Here is a 21,736-nt window from a genome sequence, read left to right as displayed (position 1 = left end):
AAGCTTCTTGGATGAGAAGTGAAACATTTTCAAGGGGAAAAAAAACACAAGAAAATTCAGTTGCCTTTTGAAAAACTCCTTTGGGACAACCATGACCTGGAGGATTGAGAATCTCCATAAATGACTCATCTTTTGGAACCTAGTTTGCTTCTTATGGAAAAACGGACAGCACGGTAACTTGAAAGCCCAATCATTCTTAGGATAGTTTACTTTACATTATGGCTGAGGCCTACAGATACCTGGCAGAGCAAAGTTTAGCATCAGAGATGTATTTTAGCACGTGGTTAATCTATGCTTTTCACAGCCTCTATAAAGATCAGGATCTCACCCAAAAATGTCAAACACAAGAAATATTCTGACTGTGGATGATTTGGCCTTAATGCATCAAAGGTGCATTTTATCCTACAAAATACATCTCTGCAAAAAACAACAACAACACAAAGTGATACATTCTATCTGAGGGCTTAGAGCTCTAGCACAGTGCTGCGTTTTTGTGATATCACATGTGAGATTTGTGAAAAATAAAACCTTTCAAAAAATAATCTTTGCTTCTTTTTTTTTCCTGTCCTCGCCTCCCCCCCTTTCTTTTCTTTTCTTTTTTGAAAGAGCACTTCAGTCCTATGCGACGGCTATAAAAAGAATCCCTTTGTATAAAAATGCTGTGTTTGTGCATGCAGACATGGGAGACAGTGTACTATTAGGAAGAATAAAACCTGGAGAATGGTGACGAGACAATGAATCAAAACAGAACTCTGCTTTGATACCCAGCCTTGAGTAGAATTATGAAAATCTCAGACAGAAAGCTGCTCAAAATGTTTTGCCATTTGGCATACCCAGGAGCTGAAAGGAGAAGATCACTGCAATTTATTTGTTATCACACTTCTATTATATTATAGAATGTTACACATGCATAATTCTAAATCCGAAGCAATTTATAGCCATTGGCAATAGGCTTAAGTAGAACACAAGCATGCAGCTAAAGGGAACAACATAATGCAATGAAACTGATAAATCGCTATAGCAATAGCAAAAACACTTAGACTTGTATACCACTTCATGGTGCTTTACAGCCCTCTCTAAGCAGTGTTGTGATTCAGGGTCAGCCTGTGGGTTCGGCAGTTGGGTCGGACGACTCAGAGGAGGAGGAGGGGGGTGTTGAAGAGCTTGCTGAGGGGATTGGACAGCTTGAAGAGAGCCCCCAGCCAGGCCCCTCTCATCTGGTCACGACGCAGACCCAGCTGTGTGAGCCTGACAGCGTGGATGAAGATGACCCACAGCTGGCCCTGTTCAAGGACGCCCGACGCAGGAGGCAGTCAATCAGGAGTAAACAGAGGAAGGCAATGGGGCACCTCGGAAGGAGGCAGAGAGAGGCCATGCCCTGAACTGTATTTAAGGGGAATGTGTGGGAGGGCTGGTTTGCTGAAGGCAACCGCTTGGATAGTTCCTGTTTCTTAGCTCCTGTTTCATGGTTGGTGTCTTGTCTTGCTCTGTTTTATGTAAATAAATTTGGCAGGCTTTATTCCAGCCTCTTGCCATTTGTAAAGGGGTTGTCCCTGCTTTTGCTGCAGGGCCGGTAGCAGGCTGGTACAGAACAAGCAGTTTGCAGAGTCAGCCTATTGCCCCCAGCAATCTGGGTTCTCATTTTATCAACCATGGAAGGATGGAAGGCTGAGTCCGTCAGATCTGAACTCCAAGCTGTAGGCAGTTTGCCTGCAATACTGCATCACTATCACAGGCAAGAGAATCAATCCTCTGGAAGATTATATCAAGTTCCGAAGCCTGTGGAAGAGTCCTATCTTAGCAGTCTTCTGGAGCGTGACCAGGTTGAATCAAGCCTACAGTAAGCAGTAGAACGGGGTCAGGAGGTGGGGGCAGAAATCACTGTCTATGCCCCCCCTCTCTCTTTTTTTAAATTGGAATAGGTGATCCTGAAAGTACTTCGACCCAACCCAAGTAAGGCACAAGGTCAAAATTAGCTATTTGAACTATATGCAGGAATCTGCTATGATCCACTACAGGATTAGCAATGTAGGGTTTCTAAGACTGTATATTACATCAGTTGTCCCAAAGCTGCTCATCCAAAAAGCTTCTTACGTTTGGAAGCTTTTTGGAGAAGAAGCAAAACATTTTCAAAGGAAAAAAAACAAACAAACCAAGAAAGTTGGGCTGGCTTTTGGAAAAAGCACCTTTGGGACAACCCTGATCTGGATGACTGAGAATCTCCATAGACAGGTACATCAGTTAATCAGTTAATCAGAATAGATCTGGAAGGAACCTTGGAGGTCTTCTAGTCCAGCCCCCCGCTCAAGCAGGAGAAAACCTATACCATCTCAGACAAGTGACTGTCTAGTCCAGGGGTAGGCAACCTCGGCTCTTTTATGACTCATGGACTTCAACTCCCAGAATTCCTGAGCCGGCTGGCTCAGGAATTCTGGGAGTTGAAGTCCATGAGTCATAAAAGAGCCGAGGTTGCCTACCCCTGGTCTAGTCTCTTGTTAAAAGCCTCCTGTGATGGAGGGCCCACGATTTCTGGAAGCAAGCTGTTCCACTGGTTAATTGTCCTCTCTGTTAGGAAGTTTCTCCTTAATTCCAGGTTGCTTCTCTCTTTGTTTAATTTCCAACCATTCTGTAATGCTTCTGCCAAGATTGAAGTTTGTGTTTGTTTCTCTGTGTCACATAAATAGTTCAGAAGACTGTACTATGGTAGATTTTTGGAGCCGAACCCTACATCGGCTACAGGTAGTTCTCAATTTACGACCGTAACTCAGCCCAAAATTTATATTGCTAAGTGAGACATTTGCTAGGTGAATTGTGCTCATATTTTACGACCTTTCTTGCCACAGATTTTTAAATGAATCACTGCATTTGTTAAGCTGTAACAAGGCTGATAAGTGAATCTGGCTTCCCCATTGACTTTGCTTGTCAGGAGCTCACAAAGGGGATCACGTGATCCCAGGATGCTGCAACCATCATAAATATGAGCCGGTTTCCAAGTGCCTGAATTTTGATCATGTGATCACGGGGATGCTGCAATGGCCATAAGTGTGAAAAATGAAAGTCCTTTTTTCCCCCAGTGCTGTTATAAACTCAAAGTTCACTAAATGAATGGCTTAAGTCAAGGACTATCTGCATAATGCTCAAAGCCTCTCCCGTCGTTTGTCATTTTGAGACATTTGCTGCAGTAACCCTATCTGTGTGCACACTAATCCTTTCTAATGACGAAGTTATGGTTTTAGAGGGAGAAGCTGAGAAGCACTGAGTGACTGAGACACTCCAATAAAGTCTGGATAACATATAATACAACTGCACAAAGAGAGGGGCAATTTTGTGAATTGACTAAAAATGTCTGCTGAAAAGAACTTGCTAAAAAAAAAGAGGAAATGTTTGCTGATGTTTTGCTGTTTGATACTAGCATTACTTGTACAAGGATTGTGGGAATGGATCTGCAGTTTTCCAGCCCTTGCTGCCCCACCAGCAGGTTGCACCCACCACCGCCTACACATCTGATATGTTTATAAACAGGGCCTGCACATGCATATTAAATGAACAAAGATCTACTATGACGAATCAGAAGTTTCCTTTGTCAATGCTGCAAACATTGACATGTTTTTGCACTGACAATATAAGAGACAGCCAGTTACTTTAATTGCTTCATTTGGGGGGGGAGGAAATCTACCTGGATGTTGTGAGAAGATGAGAAAAGCCCGTGTACAGAATGGGAAGTGAAACCTCATATGTAAAACTAATTGGATAATGTGATTTATGATGTGTAGATAAGGGCGGGGATTGTGTGTGTGTTACAATGGGTTTGGGGGAGGAGACTTCAGATTCTGGCATCCCTCCATGAGTCCCGATGTTTCATTTCATCATTAAGACTTTTTAGATAAACAATGTTTGTATTTTGTTTGAGCTGTCTCATTTATCAGAACCATGACATCCTTGCTATGTGAACAGATACCCCAAAGGATATTTTTTCCCCAAAAGGCAACTGGACTTTCTTGAAAACATCACCGTCATCATCTTGCTGGCTGATAAAGGAAGATGCACAGTTATCCTGAACACAGATGACTACAATGCCAAGGTGTATAGTTTTCTGAAGTACACTCCTACCTATGGGACCCTGAAGAGAGATAACAGAATAACAGAGTTGGAAGGATCCTTGGAGGTCTTTTAATCCAATCCTCTGCTCAAGCAAGAAACCATATAACATTTCAGACAAATGATTGCCTAATCTCTTCCAAACACCTCCAGTCTTGGACACCCAGAACTTCTCGAGGGAAGTCCTTCCACTGATTAATTCCGCTGACTGTCAGGAAGTTTCTCCTTAGTTCTAGGTTGCTTCTATTCTTGTTTAGTTTCCATCCGTTGCTCCTTGTTCTGTCTTCACAAGCTTTGGAGAACTGGTTGACCCGCTCTTCTTTGTGGCAGACCCTTGACTATTGGACTGATCCTACCAGCAGTTATAAGAAAAAGCCATCTGCAACAACTATTGAAGGACAATGCCACTGACAAGCCACCATACTATCGCCTTTATCCAGAAGTCACTCCATTCATATATGGGCTTACCCAAATCCACAAAGCAGGAATTCCACTTAGATCAGACATGTCAAACACAAGGCCCGGGGGCTGGATCCGGCCTGCAAAGTGGTTTCATGTGGCCCGCGAAGCCGTCCTGGAAACAGTGAGGGAACGGCCCCCACTGCCTTGGCCCTGGCCCAGAGACCCTCCTTCTGCCAGAGAACCTCAGATCTGTCCCACTCCTGCCCAGGCCCCTATAGGCACCCTTGATGCGAACGATGTAGAGCTGGCCACGCCCACCCAGTAGGCCATATGCACTCTAGCCATGCCCACCCAGTAGGCCACGCCCACCCAGGCCATACCCACCTGGCCCCCTGAGGGCAACCGCAATGCTGATGCAGCCCTCAATGAAATTGAGTTTGACACCCCTGCTCTAAGCTAAGGAATCCTTCCCATGTAACTCTGTCATGGACAGTTTGACACCCCTGACTTAGATCAATCAGCTGCAGCAGCAACTCGATCTCTGCTTACACCATTGAAAAACATCTAACCACACCAAGAAAGTCCAGTTGCCTTTTGAAAAAGGGAAAAAAAACACTCAGCTTTGCAACAACCATGACCCGGATGATTGAAAACCTCCACAGACACAGTATGAACACATATTGCTAATCACCCTTTTAAAATGTCAACGTTTGTAGACAGTTGGACCTGCCAGTTGTTATTTTGGTGATGATGAAAAGAAAAGGAAAAACTGGTGCTTTTTCTAATTTCTTCCACTTTAGACAAGCCTGAACTGACTCGCTTCATGTGACTCTTTCTGATAGGTTTGAACTGCTATATTGTCCCACACTCTGGCTAGATGACTGGAAAGCATTAAAGTGAAGTTTGGAAACACTGACAGTTCCAAAATACTGAAAAGCAATTATTAACTGAGATCTCCATGATGCTTCTGGATCCAATGCAAGGTATTGGTGGCTCTCGTTAAAATATACGTGGCTGGGATGCAAATCCTGACAGGCAGGTCTTCAAGACTTGCCAAGGCAGGCTGGCTGAGGAATTCTGGGAGTTGAAGTCCACAAGTCATAAAAGGGCCAAGTTTGAAGGCCCCTGCCCTAGAGCAGGAGTGTCAAACTGCCAGCCCGTGGGCTGGACACGTCATGCGGAAGCCGCCCCCACCCCATTGCCGGCAATGGCAAAACAGTCCCTATACATTTGACACGTCTGCCCTAGAGGCTCTGCATTACTATCTGCCTGAATCAGAGAGCTATTTTACGCTAGAAGAAATCTGAAATTTGCCTGCTTACCTTACATGAACACCCATATTATTAGAGCAAGTGAAGCTGCCGCATGTATAATGTAGATTTCATCAGTGCAAGCTTTTGTTGTGTCTCTCAATGTTATCAGGACAGAGAGACATACATATTCAGTTGCTTACAAGATTCTTTCATCTCAAGTTCAGATGAAAAAAGTAGTTAAGTCATAGACGAAACTGGCATATCTATTGTTAGTAGCATCTTAAATTATAAAGAAGACATTTCTCCCTCTTTCTTTTTTTTTAACATTTATAGTAGTATGCGGAACCATGTTCATCACACCATAGTAACATTTGAAGTAGCACAGGGGTCTCCAACCTTGTCGGCTTTAAGACTTGTTAGACTTCAACTCCCAGAATTCCTCAGCCAGCATAACATTCTGGGAGTCTTAAGGTTGTCAAGGTTACAGACATCTGAATTTTTTGGTCTGACTTTGTTTTCAGGAAGAAAAAAAAGGAGGAAGGGAGATAGAACATAGAATATCAGAATTGGAAGGTATGTTGGTCTTCTGGTGCAATTCTGCTCAAGCAGGAGACCCTGTACCATTGTGGACAAATGGCTGCCCAATCTCTTCTTGAAAGCCTCCAATGTTGGAGCACCCACAACTTCTGAAGGCAACCTACTGGTTAATTGTCCTCACTGTTAGAAAGTTTCTTTTTAATTCCAGGTTGCTTCTTGATTATGTTGTGATTCAGCGTCAGCTTGTGGTTTCAGCAGCTGAGTCGGACAGTTCTGAAGAGGAGGAGGAGGAGGGGTTTGGAGAGCCGTTGGTTGCAGAGGAAAGTTCTGATGCACTGCAAAGCTCTCAGCCAGGCCCCTCTCGTCTTGTTCCTCCTCAGACCCAGCTGTGTGAGCCTGAAAGATTGGAAGAAGATGATCCACAGCTGGCTCTGTTCAGGGACGCTCAAAGCAGGAGGCAGACTAGCAGAAGTGAACAAAGAAAAGCAATGAGGCACCTCAGGAAAAGGCAAAGAGAAGCCACGTCTTGAGACTGCTGTTTAAAAGGGGAATGTGTGGGAGGTGCTGGTTGCTGAAGGCAACCATTTGAAGAGCTCCTGATATAGTCTCGGTCTGCATTTGTTTAACTCTGTTTTGAACTGTTTCATTTAGTTTTTGCAAATAAATTTGGTTGGCTTAATTCCAGCCTATTGAATATAAAAAAGGGGTTGTCCCTGACATTCCAACAAGGCCAGTCGTAGGCTGGAACAAAACAGATTAGTTTCCATCCATTGTTTCTTGTCTTGCCTTCTGGTGCTTCGACCTCCTCCTCTTTGTGGCATATCCATCACCCTATGAGTAGCTCAGCTTCCTCTGTGTACCTTGTAGTATGTGAAATACTCATTGCTGGCTTGTAAGGTAGTCCATATTATTCAGTGCAGAAGAGGCTGAAACACTTTAACAGTGCTGTATAAGTAAAATTTTAAGCTGATGTTGCTTGCATATTTCTGTGAAAAGCCTAGTGGCCATCTGTGTAGGATGCCATGTTACCGGTTTCATCCTCCTTGGGAATCTTCAGATGCAGGTAGTCAGAACTTATTTTATGGAGCTCAAACTCTCTACAAGGAATTGAAGTCATGGACCTTTGCACGTGAAACCTGGCTTAGCACTAGTAACTATGAGAGGGATCTTGGAGTCCTAGTGGATAACCATCAAGGTGGACCCAGCCTTCCATCCTTCCAAGGTGAGGACCCAGATTGTTGGGGGCAATACGCTGACTCTACTGTATAAACTGCTTAGAGATGGCTTAAAGCACCGGGAAGTGGTACATAAATCTAAGTGCTATTGCTATCTGAAATCAGATATACTTTCACTGATTTATAGAGCATCCTTCCCAAATTAATTTGCCAGAGTCCTTTACCATTTTATTTTGCCTTTTGTCTATGGAGATTCTCAGTCATCCAGGTCATGGTTGTCCCAAAAGAGCTTCTTCAAAAGGCAACTGGACTTTCTTTGTTTTTTCCTTGAAGACGTTCCGCTTCTCATCCAAGAAGCTTCTTCAGTTCTGACTGGATGGTGGTGAATGGAAGGATTTATATTCCTTGCAATCATCTGGTCATTCACTCTCCCTCACTGAGAGCTGTTGAGGCCACTTGGAGGTGTATCTGTCCCTCAGGGTCACCTGAATAATGTAAATGGATGTGAAACCTTCTTGGGACTGCTGAAAGGGCTGTATTGAAAACAGGAGATAGGTGGTATTGTGTTTCTCCCTCCCCCCCCCATTGAGAGAGGGCTGTTCAGTCTTAGTACAGCTGGCCTCATTGACCCCTCTTTCAAACCATGGTCCTCTCTGTCCAAAATGCAGACTTTGCTGTCTTCAAAAGACTAATCTTTGTTTTTCAAATGCAGATGGACTGCAGAATCTTGTCCTGATGGGTTTGTTCTCCTACGTTGTGTCATGTGCTTGTGAAGTGATTGCCTTGTTTCTCCAATGTACAGATCTGTACGTGTCTTACTGAATTGTACTGCATATATATCACATTGCTCAGTTTTGCCCATGGGTTGAGTAGTAGCTGGTTGATAACATCCTTTCTCTGTTCTAAGAAAGGATTCTCGTGCCTGTCCTTGATGGAGGAGTCCTTTGGGGTCATCCAGGTACCCTTCTTGTTCAGGAATGAATAACATCCTGCATCACTAGATTAGGTGGATGTGATGAAATTGCTGTATTGATTGGTAGAGGAACGTCAGCTATAAAGAGAGATCTATTCAGCATGCTTGCAACTGGAATTCAGGATGCTGCATTAATTTTGTGACTGTTCGTCTCAGCTCTGTACAAAAAGACAGAGACCGTGTGTGAAATGAATTGCAGGACATTCGTGCTTCAAAGATGCTCCAGCCTTTGATCAAAAAGTCGCCTCTGATTCTTCATTACATAATTTTTTCTCCAAGATGATGATCTCGAACAGGTCTACTTCCAAGTCACAGGAGTATCCTCAAACTTGAAACCAAACTTTTCTTGGGTTTCTTGTGCCTAACAGATTATGAGTAGCACTGCCAATTTCACCTAAGATCAAAAAAGTTGTCTTTTTGCTGTCTTGGTGAAGAGGGAAGTTTGACTTCACCTGCAGCTTTTAGCAGTACATTAGGGAGTAGATCACCTCCTAACTATCTTATTGATTTCCTGAAATGTTCACAGTCTGTCTCATATGCACCCAAATGTCACAGGAAATCTCCTAATGACTTTATTGAAATAACAAAATTAAGCTCAGCAGTAAATATCAAAGTCCAAATGAAAAAGTGGGAGGTCAAATAAAATCTTAATAAGAAATAAACAAATAACAGAACATAAATAAAGTTTTCCATCACTGGAAGAGCAGCAACTGGAGAGAGAGAATTCTTTGAGTAGGGTGTGGCATTTTTCTTGTGATGAGAAAAGTCCCATTGGGTGTGGGACTCAACAGCAGACTCAAACAAGCTTGATGTATTCTTGGGCCATTCTAAATAAGGGCCATTCATAATCATGTAACCAGATTATGAAATGCCCTAGAAGTATAGATATTCATTTATCATTCTTAGCTACTTTAATCAAGTATTTAAAAGATGAGTAGGGAACTGGAGGCTAAAACGTATGAAGAACAGTTGCAGGAATTGGGTATGTCTAATCTAGTGAAGGGACGCGGTGGGTCAGTGGGTTAGGACACTGAGCTTGTTGATCAGAAGGTCGGCAGTTTGGCGGGTCGAATCCCGAGTGCCGTGTAGCAGAGTGAGCACCTGTTACTCGTCCCAGCTTCTGCCAACCTAGCAGTTCGAAAGCACGTAAAAATGCAAGTAGAAAAATAGGGACCACTACAGTGGGAAGGTAACAGCGTTCCGTGCGCCTTTGGCGTCTAGTCATGCCGGCCACATGACCACAGAGATGTCCTCGGACAAGCGCTGGCTCTTCGGCTTTGAAATGGAGATGAGCACCGGCCCCTAGAGTTGGAAACGACTAGCACGCATGTGCGGGGGAACCTTTACCTTTACCTTTAATCTAGTGAAAAGAAGAATTTGGGGTAACATGATAGCAGTGTTCCAATATCTAAGGGGTTGCCAAAAAGAAGGGGCCAACCTATTCTCCAAAGCATCTCAAGGAAGGACAAGAAGTAATGGATGGAAATTAATCAAGGTACAGCAGTCATAATGCTCTGCCCTTCTAATAACCTCACAAGAAGAACACTGTGAGTTGTGTTGGTTCAAGAGAAAGTGGCCAGCCATAAGTCACCCAGCTGACTGCCATTCCTAAGCAGAAGTCACCTGGTTTTTAGTCTAGTTAGCTTTCATAACTATTGCATCAAACTGGGTGGGTGTCAAAAGTAGATGGATGGAAACTAATCAAGGAGAGAAGCAACCTAGAACTAAGGTGAAATTTCTTGACAGTGAGAACAATCAACCAGTGGAACAGCTTGCCTTCAGAAGTTGTGGGTGCTCCATCACTGGAGGTTTTTAAGAAGAGATTGACAGCCATTTGTCTGAAATGGTATAAGGGTCTCCTGCATGAGCAGGGTGGTTGGACTAGAAGACCTCCAAGGTCCCTTCCAACTCCATTATTCAGGTCACTTATCAGGCTAAGAACACAATCGAAGCTAAAGGAGTTGATATAATCCTTCTGGATCCTGGCCCAGTCAACACTGAGATCCAATTTATATCAAGAGGAAGCCCTGGAGGCATTCCCCATCTTGATTCAGGCTTACTGTAAAACCCCTCCCAGCCAATTATTATCAGAAGTTGGGGAGTTAGATGTGCCATGTTTTACTTGCTCTGTTATTTTCTTTTTTCCCCCCTGAATTTTAGCTAAGGTAACCCTGGTAGCAACAATCCTTGCTTTGATGTGCTGGTAAAAGTTCACAATTGGAAGCTAGTACTCAATGGGGAGATCCAGGTTTCCCGGTATGCAGCTAAATTATTCTCCTGAAATGTAAATGATCATCGACTCAGATAAATAATAAATAAAGGCACATTATGAAATAAGCCTCTCATTATCTGTTAACCACAGAAAAGTCAAGATCTTACTGATCTCCCTGCCTTGTACATCATTCATTCCCAGCAAGAGATAGAAGTGGAAGGGGATGGAAAACAAATTTCCGACAGTTTTCCATTTCATTTCTTGAACGTCTCTGGGTGGGGAGGAGAGAGCAGGCAGGCAGGCATTACCTATCTACATGGGGAAGACAGGTTTGATGAAAATGTTCAAAGCTCTTTTTATATATTAGTTTTCCGAAAGCTGGGCTTTGTTGATCACAATCTTTAATTCGCAATAATCAGATGGAGTGGTGCTCCAGATTGCAGCTTCTCCAGCAAACCATATTAAAAAAAAAAAGAAAATCACACGAGTTACATGCTACACTCAAAGCCCACTTTGCAGGCAGAGCTGGGTGGGTGGAATTAAACATGCCATCAGCTTAGAGTTCTTCTGTTGTCACAAAGGACCCAAGTCCAACCGTCCTTGAATTCTGTTGACTCTTATCTGGCACTGATTAGGATTTGAACTTTAGTTGACTAGATTCTTATGTATAGGCTTGAGAATAAATCTTTCTGAATTGCAGGGTAACATATGGTCCTGATCCTTGGTGCCTGACATTACCTGCCTTTCTGGCAGACAGCTTCAGAATAATTCTCTGTTCATTGCAACAAAGAAATATTGCTTGTTTTTTAAATAACTGAAGGATTCCTGCAACAACTTGGAACAGGTTGACCCTGAAAATTAGGTAGTTCTTACATACTTCTACCAAGATTCCACCCCACGCCCCCCAATATTTATTTATTTTTCTGTTAATTGGTACATAGAAGAAAGTATTCTGTATAGGCTACCATTGTTCTGCTATTTTATTTTTATTTTCCCATGTAATTTGAATTAATAATAATGTTTAAAGCATTGATAAGTAAATTTTAAAATCTAAGTAGAACGATCAGTCATTTTTCAATGCTGCAAACTCCTTCATCAAACAAACAAACAAAAAAATCTTTTTTTTCCCAGTCCAAATTGCAACGTAAGGGTTCTAAATTGTGGTGAAATTAAGCAACTCTTTAAAATGGGAACATACATCTAATCTTCATGTTGGAGGTTCCTGACAGATTAATAACAGACCTCCTGCTCATCTTGCAGCCTCCCTCTCCATCTTTTACTCAGGGTTGAGTATTTATATTTTTATATTATATATCTCATATTGTATGTGTGTTTGTTTATTTATTTGATTGATTGATTGATTGATTGATTGATTGATATGGCTGCATTCACTCTCAGTGACCTGGATAGCTTACAAACAATAGGTTTGCAATAGGTTTTGTAATATTTTAACTTTTTAATATTGAAAACCTCTCAAAGTTACATTGTGATAAGACAGGAAGTTAATAAATTTAATAACTAAATAATTAAATAACTAAAACCTAGGTTTCCTCCCACATTACTACAATAGTTCTCTTTTGGGGAAGGGCCTTCTCACTCATAAACACATCGAGCACTTTAATTTCTTCTTTATAGCATCCATCTCTCCAGGATATTGAAGCTCACATATCAGTTGTATCTCTTGGTACCTTATTAAGGTAATTCTTAAAGACACAATGTTCAGCAGATCTTTTTTAAAAAAACTGCAGCAAATGAGAAAATAAGTTAAAGATGATTCCATTTGTGCAACCTGTTCTAAGTTGGGCCTACTTACAGCCTGAATGGATCAATGGCATCATTTTGCTTCAAAAGCTTCTCACTTGCTTCTCTCTGGTGATGAAGATTGATTGATTCTAGCCTGCTTCCATTTCTTTCCATAAATCAAGCTGTACTTCATATTCTGGTAAGGAGAATATCATTAATTTCCAAGTACTGCTGTGATCCCCCTGTGAAGATAGATCTATTTGTTTGTATGGAGTTTCCACAGTGTACTCTTTAAGGTCTGTAGGCAACGTTCTGAATTATAATCTTCGCTAATTCCATGTAATCAACCATTGCGAAGTTCACAATTTCTTGCACCAATTTACTTGAACAATCTTCCTGAGGCAACCCAAATTCAGCCATGGCTTCTTGCTGACTGTTCACATAAATAAATGTTGCTTGACTCGGAGGAGAAACTTGAAGCTACTGCATAGGACTGTGGTGGCGTAGTGGTTAGAATGAAGCATTGCTTAGCTAACTCACTGCTCACTGCCAGGAGTTCGATCCTGACTGGTTCAAGGTTGACTCAGCCTTCCATCCTTCCGAGGTCAGTAAAACGAGGACTCACATTGTTGGGGGCAATACGCTGACTCTGTAAACTTTTTGGAGAGGGCTGTAAAGAACTGGTAAGTGGTACATTAAGTGCTACTGCTATAGTCTACTTTCTCCTAGGAAAACATTTGCATAGGAGAGAAAAGGCTGTTGGAGATTCATATTTACCAAGAGTGGTGCTCTAATGGAGACAAAGTCAAGAAGCAACACAAGTGTTGTGGCCCCAACCCCCGAGCCTGTCCTACCCGAGGAAGAGGACTCTGGGGATGATGGGGAGGAACTGGCAAGGCCTCCCTCTCTGGGACCCTCCCCTCTGGCAAGGCCTCCTTCTCCATCTGAAGGATGACAGGAACAACCTGGGAGTAGCCAGGCTGGGAGCCAGGCTGGGATGGAGCTCGAGCAGCTGCAGCAGATACAGTCTAGCGAAGGTGACTCATGGCTAGACCCCTGAGAAAGACGCAGGGCCAAGCGTTTACAGCAGCGTAGGAAGAGTAGGAGGGCCAGGGATTAGTAGAGTCATTGAGCCACACCCCACTAAGTACAAAAGGGGGTGTGGCTGCTCTCAGAACTTTGTAACGAACAATCGTTTAAACAACTTCTGGTCACATCTTCGGAACTCTGCTTCTTGTTTGAAACCCTGGTCTGAATTCTTGGCAATGCTTCTGTACATCTGCTTCTGAACTGTTTGTTTGGACGTTATCTCATTCCAACCGATGCTTGAGGTAACGAGCCTATTTTGCTGCCAAGGCCTTATCTGAAGGCAATTAATTACAGCCTGTAGAATTAACTCTTGCTAGTCGGTGTCTGCTTGTGTGTTTGTTTGTACTCCGGAGGTGGGAACAGAGCAACAAGCAATACTTACTTTACTGTATCAATACTGTATACTAAGCTATAATAATAGAATCTTGATAAATGTATGGTGTTTCTATTCCCTTCCTTTTATGCCAAAGAGACTCAAGGCAGAACAATCCTTTCACACACTTAGTTGTTTTCACGGGCTGCCACTTTGTCTTCTTCAAGACTACCTTTGTAGTCTATGGAACTTCTCTGTCATTCAGGTCCTGGTTTTTTTTTGTTTTTTTTAAATTCCATTTATATCCCGCCCTTCTCCGAAGACTCAGGGCGGCTTACAAGCTTAGCAGTAGCCTTCATTCTATCTATATGCCTGCTTATTAGGGCTTTCACACACACCCCAAGCAGCATTATTACAAAGTCAGCTTAATTGCCCCCAACAATCTGCGTCCTCATTTTACCTACCTTGGAAGGATGGAAGGCTGAGTCAACCTTGAACCTGGTGGGATGCGAACCTGCACTAATTGCAGGCAGCTGGTGTTACTTAAGGAGGCATTAGCCCATTGCTCCACCAAGGCTCTTGGTTGTCCCAAAGGTGCTCTTTTCAAAAGGCAATTGGACTTTCTTTGTTTTTCCTTGAAGATGTTTTGCTTCTCATCCAAGAAGCTTCTTCAGTTCTGAAGAACATCTTCAAGGAAAAAACAAAGTCTGGTTTCCTTTTGAAAAAGCACCTTTGGGACTATCATTGTAGTTATTTAGACAGAGGAGCTCTAAGAAGGGAAAGTAGGGGGGAAATTTAAAAGAAGGTTGTCATGTAAGATGATCTAGAACAGGGGCAGGCAACCTTGACTCTTTTATGACTCGTGGACTTCAACTCCCAGAATTCCTGAGCCAGCCATGCTGGCTCAGGAATTCTGGGAGTTGAAGTCCACGAGTCATAAAAGAGCCAAGGTTCCCTACCCCTGATCTAGAAGCAGTGGTTGTTGAAGATCAATCTTTTCAGGGGAAAGCAGAAATGGTTGGTGAGCTTAACAGCTGGGTGTTATAAAACTGCCAAAATGCTAAGTTTTGAGGGGAGTTTGAAGCTTCTCCAGGCAGAGGGAGACATGAACCGGAGAAGTGGATCAGAGACATAACATCGCACTCATGATACATATTGTCAAGTCCATGATTTTTTCCAGTTGCAATGTACCTCTGTGGGTCACCTTAAAATCTGAACCGAAAGAGATGCCTTTAAATTGTGATCCGGGATAAAGTTTCTCAGAATGCAAGAACAACTCATTGACTACTAAATGAAATGAAATGAGACAACTCATTAGAAGCACTAATAAGTTAATGTTTCTCATTGGAAAAGACTATGGTTCTTTAAAAAGAATCAAAGGTGATGGGGAAAAAAGGCTGATAGAAGAGAAACTGGTTAGAAACCATCATTTAGTGACACACGTGTGAGCTTTTAATAACTCAGCAGCTATTGAAGCAATTACTGAAACACAGTTTTGGCAAAATGATGTCATTGGATCACAAAGAGTCAGAAGCAACTGAACAACAGTTTCCAGACAGAATCAATCCTTCCAATACATTCAGGCAAGAAAAGGGTCTTGGTTCAACTACAGCTGCATAACATTGAGGCATTGAACTAAGGATGCCAGGCTTCACCATGTTTCGGCATTATGGAACAGCCTTCCTTATGTTGTTCTATCGTTCCACACAGTAGCGGTCTTTTGGAAAGTTGTGAAAATGAAGTAGCTGACGGGTTAGGGTGATCTTCAATGGGATGTCCCAAAAAGGCAATTGGACTTCTTTGTTTTGAAGACATTTTGAAGACATTTTGCTTCTCATCCAAGAAGCTTCTTCACTTAAATTGAATGGTGGCGAACAGAAGGATTTAACACCCAGATGACTGCAAGGAATATAAACATTTTCATTCTTCACCATTCATTTAGAACTGAAGAAGCTTCTTGGATGAGAAGTGAAATGTTTTCAAAGAAAAAAAAACCAAGAAAGTCCAGTTATCTTTTGGGGAAAAAAACACCTTTGGGACAACCTGGATGATTAAGAATGCCCATAGACACTTAGATGGGGTGCATGCTATGAATTTTAGTAGTGGATGAAGTTATTATTCAGTTATGTTTTAAGTTAATGCTGATGCCTTTTCTTCTCTGGGTGTTTTAATACTGAGTGTTATATAGAAATTATATTTAATCATGGGCATACTATCTTAAGTTTTAATTGTAGGTGTTTATGCAGCTACCTTGTAAATTTTAATCTTGCTTTCTTCCAGATGACCTATGAAAAGCAGGAGGCCATGTTGTGGATATCTTTATATTTAAATCATAGCATCAAAGAAGAGGACATTAGCCTTCCCTTTTTGTCTCCAAAATGAGAACAATGACATGAAGAAGGAGCAGACAAACTCTATTAAAGTATCTTAAATTGGACTCCTAAGAGAGCCAAATTAGATTCCTGACTTGGATTGAACTTTGGGACAAAACTGATGCCTTCCAATGATTTGGCAATCTAGAGGATTCTTCGAATTACTTTGGAAGATAAACTCAATGTTCCATATCAATTCAAAGCACTGTATTGACAACAATCCAACTGAAAAATCCTAGCAGCATTCACTACACGTGTATTCAATCAAGACATACTTACTGGAGGAAACTCAGACCGCAAATTTATGGAACCACGTTGAGCAGTCTTGTATGTATGCTGGGCACATCCACAAATGTCCTTCTCCCTGCCTGTCTCTCCAAGGCTTTGAACGTTGACCAATGGCTGATAAATATTCTACTAGTGCTTCAGCCTAAAGCATTATCCCTCTTGAAAAGAAATAGCCACTATCTTCCTAGAGGTGCTCCAGGGAGCTGGCAATTAATTTCATCACAGTAGGGTTTGACCATATGATTAGGGCTTTATGCTACAGCCTCCATAGCAGGGAAGCTATTGCGACATTGATATATTTGCACAGAAACTTTAAACGAAGTAGCCTGGTTATTTTTTCTTACCCAACTCTTTGGACAAACTTTTTTCTTTAATCTCTTGGTGGGAATGTCCCTCAGTTCAGCACAGGTTCAGACCATGTTTCCACCTCACTAAATTAAGTAGCGTACCCAGGGAGAAATATGGCTGAGTTTCTCATTGACCTTCCAATGGGTTGGCTCACTGTAATTACACTCTTGAGATAATGTTGGCTTTAGTTTTATGTCCCTGTTGTTTTACTCTCAGCCTAGGCATTCGGGAAAGGACTGCTTTCTCAAGTTATCAAAATACAGTATTATTGCTGGTCACCCAGACTCACATTTCATGGAAGTTTTTTTTTTAAAGCAGAGTTTTGAGGGGATTTTGAGGGGATCTGGACAGTTACTAAATGGCAGCAAAGGATTAGAGTGTTCTTTGTGGCCAGGTAGTTCACGCCCTTTCCAATTATTACAAACACATGGAATCAGTGTAGCACACAAGCCAACTAAAACCCTTCAAAACATCCTAATTAAACCAAAAGATCCCAAAAACCCAGAAAAAAAAAGCAGGAGTCATCTGCAACATACAGTGTAATTACTGCAACAGCCACCGTTTAGGACAAACAGGTAGAAGCCTGGGAGAATGCATCCATGAGCACGAACTAGCAGTCAGAAGACAGGATGAGAATTCCTTAATTGCACAACACATGGACAGACTTAACCTTAGTTTCAGCTGGAAAATTATGACCATCCTAGACCAAGCCAAGTCCCAAAACAATAGGAAATTTCTAGAAGCCCAGCACTCAGAGAAATTAGCCATCAACAGGTACATAGTAAAGGTACCGCCGCACACACATGCTAGTCGTTTCCAACTCTAGGGGCCAGTGCTCATTTCCGTTTCAAAGCCGAAGAGCCAGCGCTTGTCCAAGGACGTCTCCATGGTCATGTGGCCGGCATGACTAGACGCCAAAGGCGCACAGAACGCTGTTACCTTCCCACTGTAGTGGTCCCTATTTTTCTACTTGCATTTTTACGTGCTTTCAAACTGCTAGGTTTGCAGAAGCTGGGACGAGTAACAGGCGCTCACTCTGTTACGTGGCACTCGGGATTTGACCCGCCAAACTGCCGACCTTCTGATCGACAAGCTCAGCATCCTAACCCACTGAGCCACCACGTCCCTTAACAGGTACATAGACATAAACAATTTCTACACACTATGCAAAAGAGACAATCAACAAGCCAAAAAGGGAGCAAAAAGAACCAGAATGATTCTGGATGGCTTACAATTTAAAACAGAAAACCCATGAAAGGAACTAGAACATCTGGACCAAAATGTCCTGCGTAAAAAGAACCCTCCCCACCACCCAGAGGGCTGTACAATCATCTTACTAAAATATCTTGGAAAAATTATAGGAGATAACCATGAAGGGCTGTCGTGTTGCTTGATAATGAAATGCTATGTTAAATAAGGTATCCACAATATTCAGCATCCTTCAAAAGTTAATATTTATACCCTCTCCTTCGTAGGATAGATGCTTGGACCACATTAAATTCCAAGCTGTGCTGTTTATGCTTTCTTCAGATTCACATAACTGGTCCCAGGAGGTTTTTTGCAGAAGGGAGGAAATGAAAAGTTCTGCTTTGTGTACAATATTTTCTAAGTATCATGGTTGCCATTCTGCTAAGCTACACCTTACAAGCTGATAGCCTGGCATGAGTAATGGGGGGAGGGCATGATTAACCATAGGGATGTCGAGGGATGCAGAGAGGGAACCAGGAGGAATTGAAACCAGGATGTGCTGTCCTGTGAGCAGCACCAGAGTTCAAAGATCAGACCAAAGGAATACGGAATTGGTGAGGCAGCAAAGTGAGGGACCATTACCCAAACAATTTGTGAACACCTAATTGGACAATCAGTGATAACCAAGAGGTCGGCTGGGAACAAGGGAAAGTTAATTGTATCTTTTACGTACGAAAACCTCCGATCCAGCTTTGCTTCTTCTTGTAACCACTTTGGCTTTAGTCAGTGCTTTTTTTTAATTGAAAAGTTTTACAATAGATTTTGAATACAAAACCCCTCCCTTCCCCCTCCCCTCTCCCCAAACCTCCCCAACTCTCCCCTCCCCTTCCCTCCCCCCTCCCCGACTGCCCAGAGCTAAATACAGGGTATAAAAATACAAACAAACATAATCTAAAATATGCAAACAACAATAAAATATTAAATTCTATCGCACTTTAAAAAGCGATAGTACTTTTTTTGTAAAAGAAAAAGGTGCCGGAACTCACACATGTTATACAACCTGCCTTGCCTACCCTACAAGGTTCCATCGAAAAAAGGTGCCGGAACTCTGTTCGGAGCGTTCTATGACAAAAAAAAGCCCTGGCTTTAGTAAAGTATACTATTGGTTAACCATGGACCAGGAGTCTTTCTTTCCTAACTGACTAAGTTGGGACAGCTGACACTAAGTTCAGTTGTTAACAAACATCAGACCCAGCTAAACCAGGCATTTACCCTCATCCTTCCACCAGCACTTTGGTTTCCCATCTTTTCCTTCACATCCTGATGTTCCCTTTATAGCTGCAGTCCACTTATTGCTTCTCTTGCTTTGTTAGTGCATGTTGTTAGAATGGGTAAGGAAACCTTTTCACTCCCTCGCTATCTGGGTCCCAGTTAATAGCTGAGCTTTTCTGTTAAAATCAATGCCTGTGTTCTTTCTTCTCTTAGTCCTGATTTACGTGCCAGGAATTGATTCTGATATATTTCACACTTCTGTCCCACTGTGTTGTTTGTGGTGTGCAAGTGCTCATGTTGTTTTTTTTTGCTCACTTTTTATTTGATGCATGCCACTGTGAGCGGCCTGGTGTGCACAATGGATAACATATAATAAAACGCACATTACTTTTAGCTATCAGTTGGAGGCAACTTTGTCATGGCAGCAAGCCTTGGAGGAGAGGCAAGGAAAGCCAAATGACAGAACTGTTGCTATCGTCCCTTCTATGTTACACCCACCCATAACTGCCCCAAACAGTAATTGGTATTTTCAGGCAGGGATAGTTTGGCAGGGACAAAGAGGTTCCGCATGGCTCCACGCTAGCAGACCTCTAATGCAAAAAGGACTTCTTACATTCTGAAACCTCTAAGCAAGAGCAGAGATGGATCTTAGCAGACTTAGCTAGGGAGCAAGAGAAAAGTATTGTACTAAAAAACAGGATTTTCAAAGGAGCTTTCTGATAGAATGAGGATCAGCAGGAGACCAAATGTTCTGTTTCTCTGGCAATTTTGACATGAGGGTTTAGGACCCGAATCAGCATGGGAAGTTCTTGAATTGAACTTCCACTTCAAGAAAAGTGGACTTCTTTGCAACGCATGACTGCTATGCAACCCAGTGGGATTTGTGGTTAGGCTATTCTTCTCAACTGCTGCTTTGTTTTTGTTCAGTTCCCAATCCTATGGACCAGAGCATACCAGCCCTCCACCCACCCCCCTCTACTCCTAGAGTTTGTTCAAATTGCTCAAATTGCTCAGCGTTGCATCAATGACACTATCTAACCATTTCACCCTCTGCTATCTCCTTTCTCAATGTTGTTGTTAGCTGCGAAGTCATGTCCGACCCATCGCGACCCTCTGGACAACATTCCTCCAGGCCTTCCTGTCCTCTACCATCTTCTGGAGTCCATTTAAGCTCACTCCTCCTGCTTCAGTGACTCCATCCAGCCACCTCATTCTCTGTCGTCCCCTTCTTCTATTGCCCTCGATCTTTCCCAGCATTAGGCTCTTCTCCAGTGAGTCCTTCCTTCTCATTAGGTGGCCAAAGTATTTGAGTTTTAGCTTCAGGATCTGGCCTTCTAAAGAGCAGTCAGGGTTTATCTCCTCTAGGACTGACCGGTTTGATCGCCTTGCAGTCCAAGGGACTCGCAGGAGTCTTCTCCAGCACCATAGTTCAAAGGCCTCAATTCTTTGGCACTCAGCCTTTCTTATGGTCCAACTTTCACAGCCACACTTTGCAACTGGGAAGACCATAGCCTTGACTATACGCACTTTTGTTGGCAGGGTGATGTCTTTGCTTTTTAGCCTTTCTCAATACCAGGGCCTTTTCCAATGATCTCATATTGTGGGTATATTTGTTTGTTTGTTTGTTTGTTTGTTTTCCACCCATCTCACCATGAGGAGATGCTTGCTTCCCTCTGGCTCCTGTGCTTTATTATGTCTGTTCAACTCAGTAGAGGGATAGAGGCCTAGCTGTTCCCTCTGGTAACAAATGCATAACAACACTAATAAGGACAACATGAACTGAATCAGTACAGGGGAATGATAATAATGACTTTGAAATTTTCCACATTCTGGGACTGGCGAATTGATTGTACGGAGAGAACAAGGATAGGCTTTTGCATGCTCTCAGCTGGTCGACATGTAGACAATTTGGGAGAACTTCCAAATTTGTTTGAGAGATAGGGTAGACTGGAAAGAAGTATGGTCACTTGGAGCAACCAAAGCCATGTATATCAACAGATAATAATAATAATAATAATAATAATAATAATAATAATAATAATAATAATAATAATAATAATAATAATAATAATAATAAGAAGAAGAAGAAGAAGAAGAAGAAGAAGAAGAAGAAGAAGAAGAAGAAGAAGAAGAAGAAGAAGAAGAAGTTGGAAGGGACCTTGGAGGTCATCTAGTCCAACCCCCTTCTCAGGCAGGAAACCCTATACCATTTCAGGCAAATGGCTGTCCAGTCTCTTGTGATAATCTGCTGTTCTTTTGGGACCAAGGAGACCAGTGGTTAAGCCATGGCATAAATGCAGAAGAAAGAGACCATAGGATCCTTTGAAGTAGCAACATAAAAATTACTTACTTCCTTTTTTCATTCACCTACTCATCTGTTGAAGATAGGAATTCTTCCCTATCTGTCAGTTTCCCAGTTATCCATACTTTCCTGTTGGACTCCCTACACAGGGGACAATGCATTTTTTTAGGA

This window comes from Vipera ursinii, assembly GCF_947247035.1.
Source record: "Vipera ursinii genome assembly, chromosome: 5".
Lineage (NCBI taxonomy): Eukaryota > Metazoa > Chordata > Lepidosauria > Squamata > Viperidae > Vipera > Vipera ursinii.
This window is presented reverse-complemented; position numbering follows the sequence as displayed.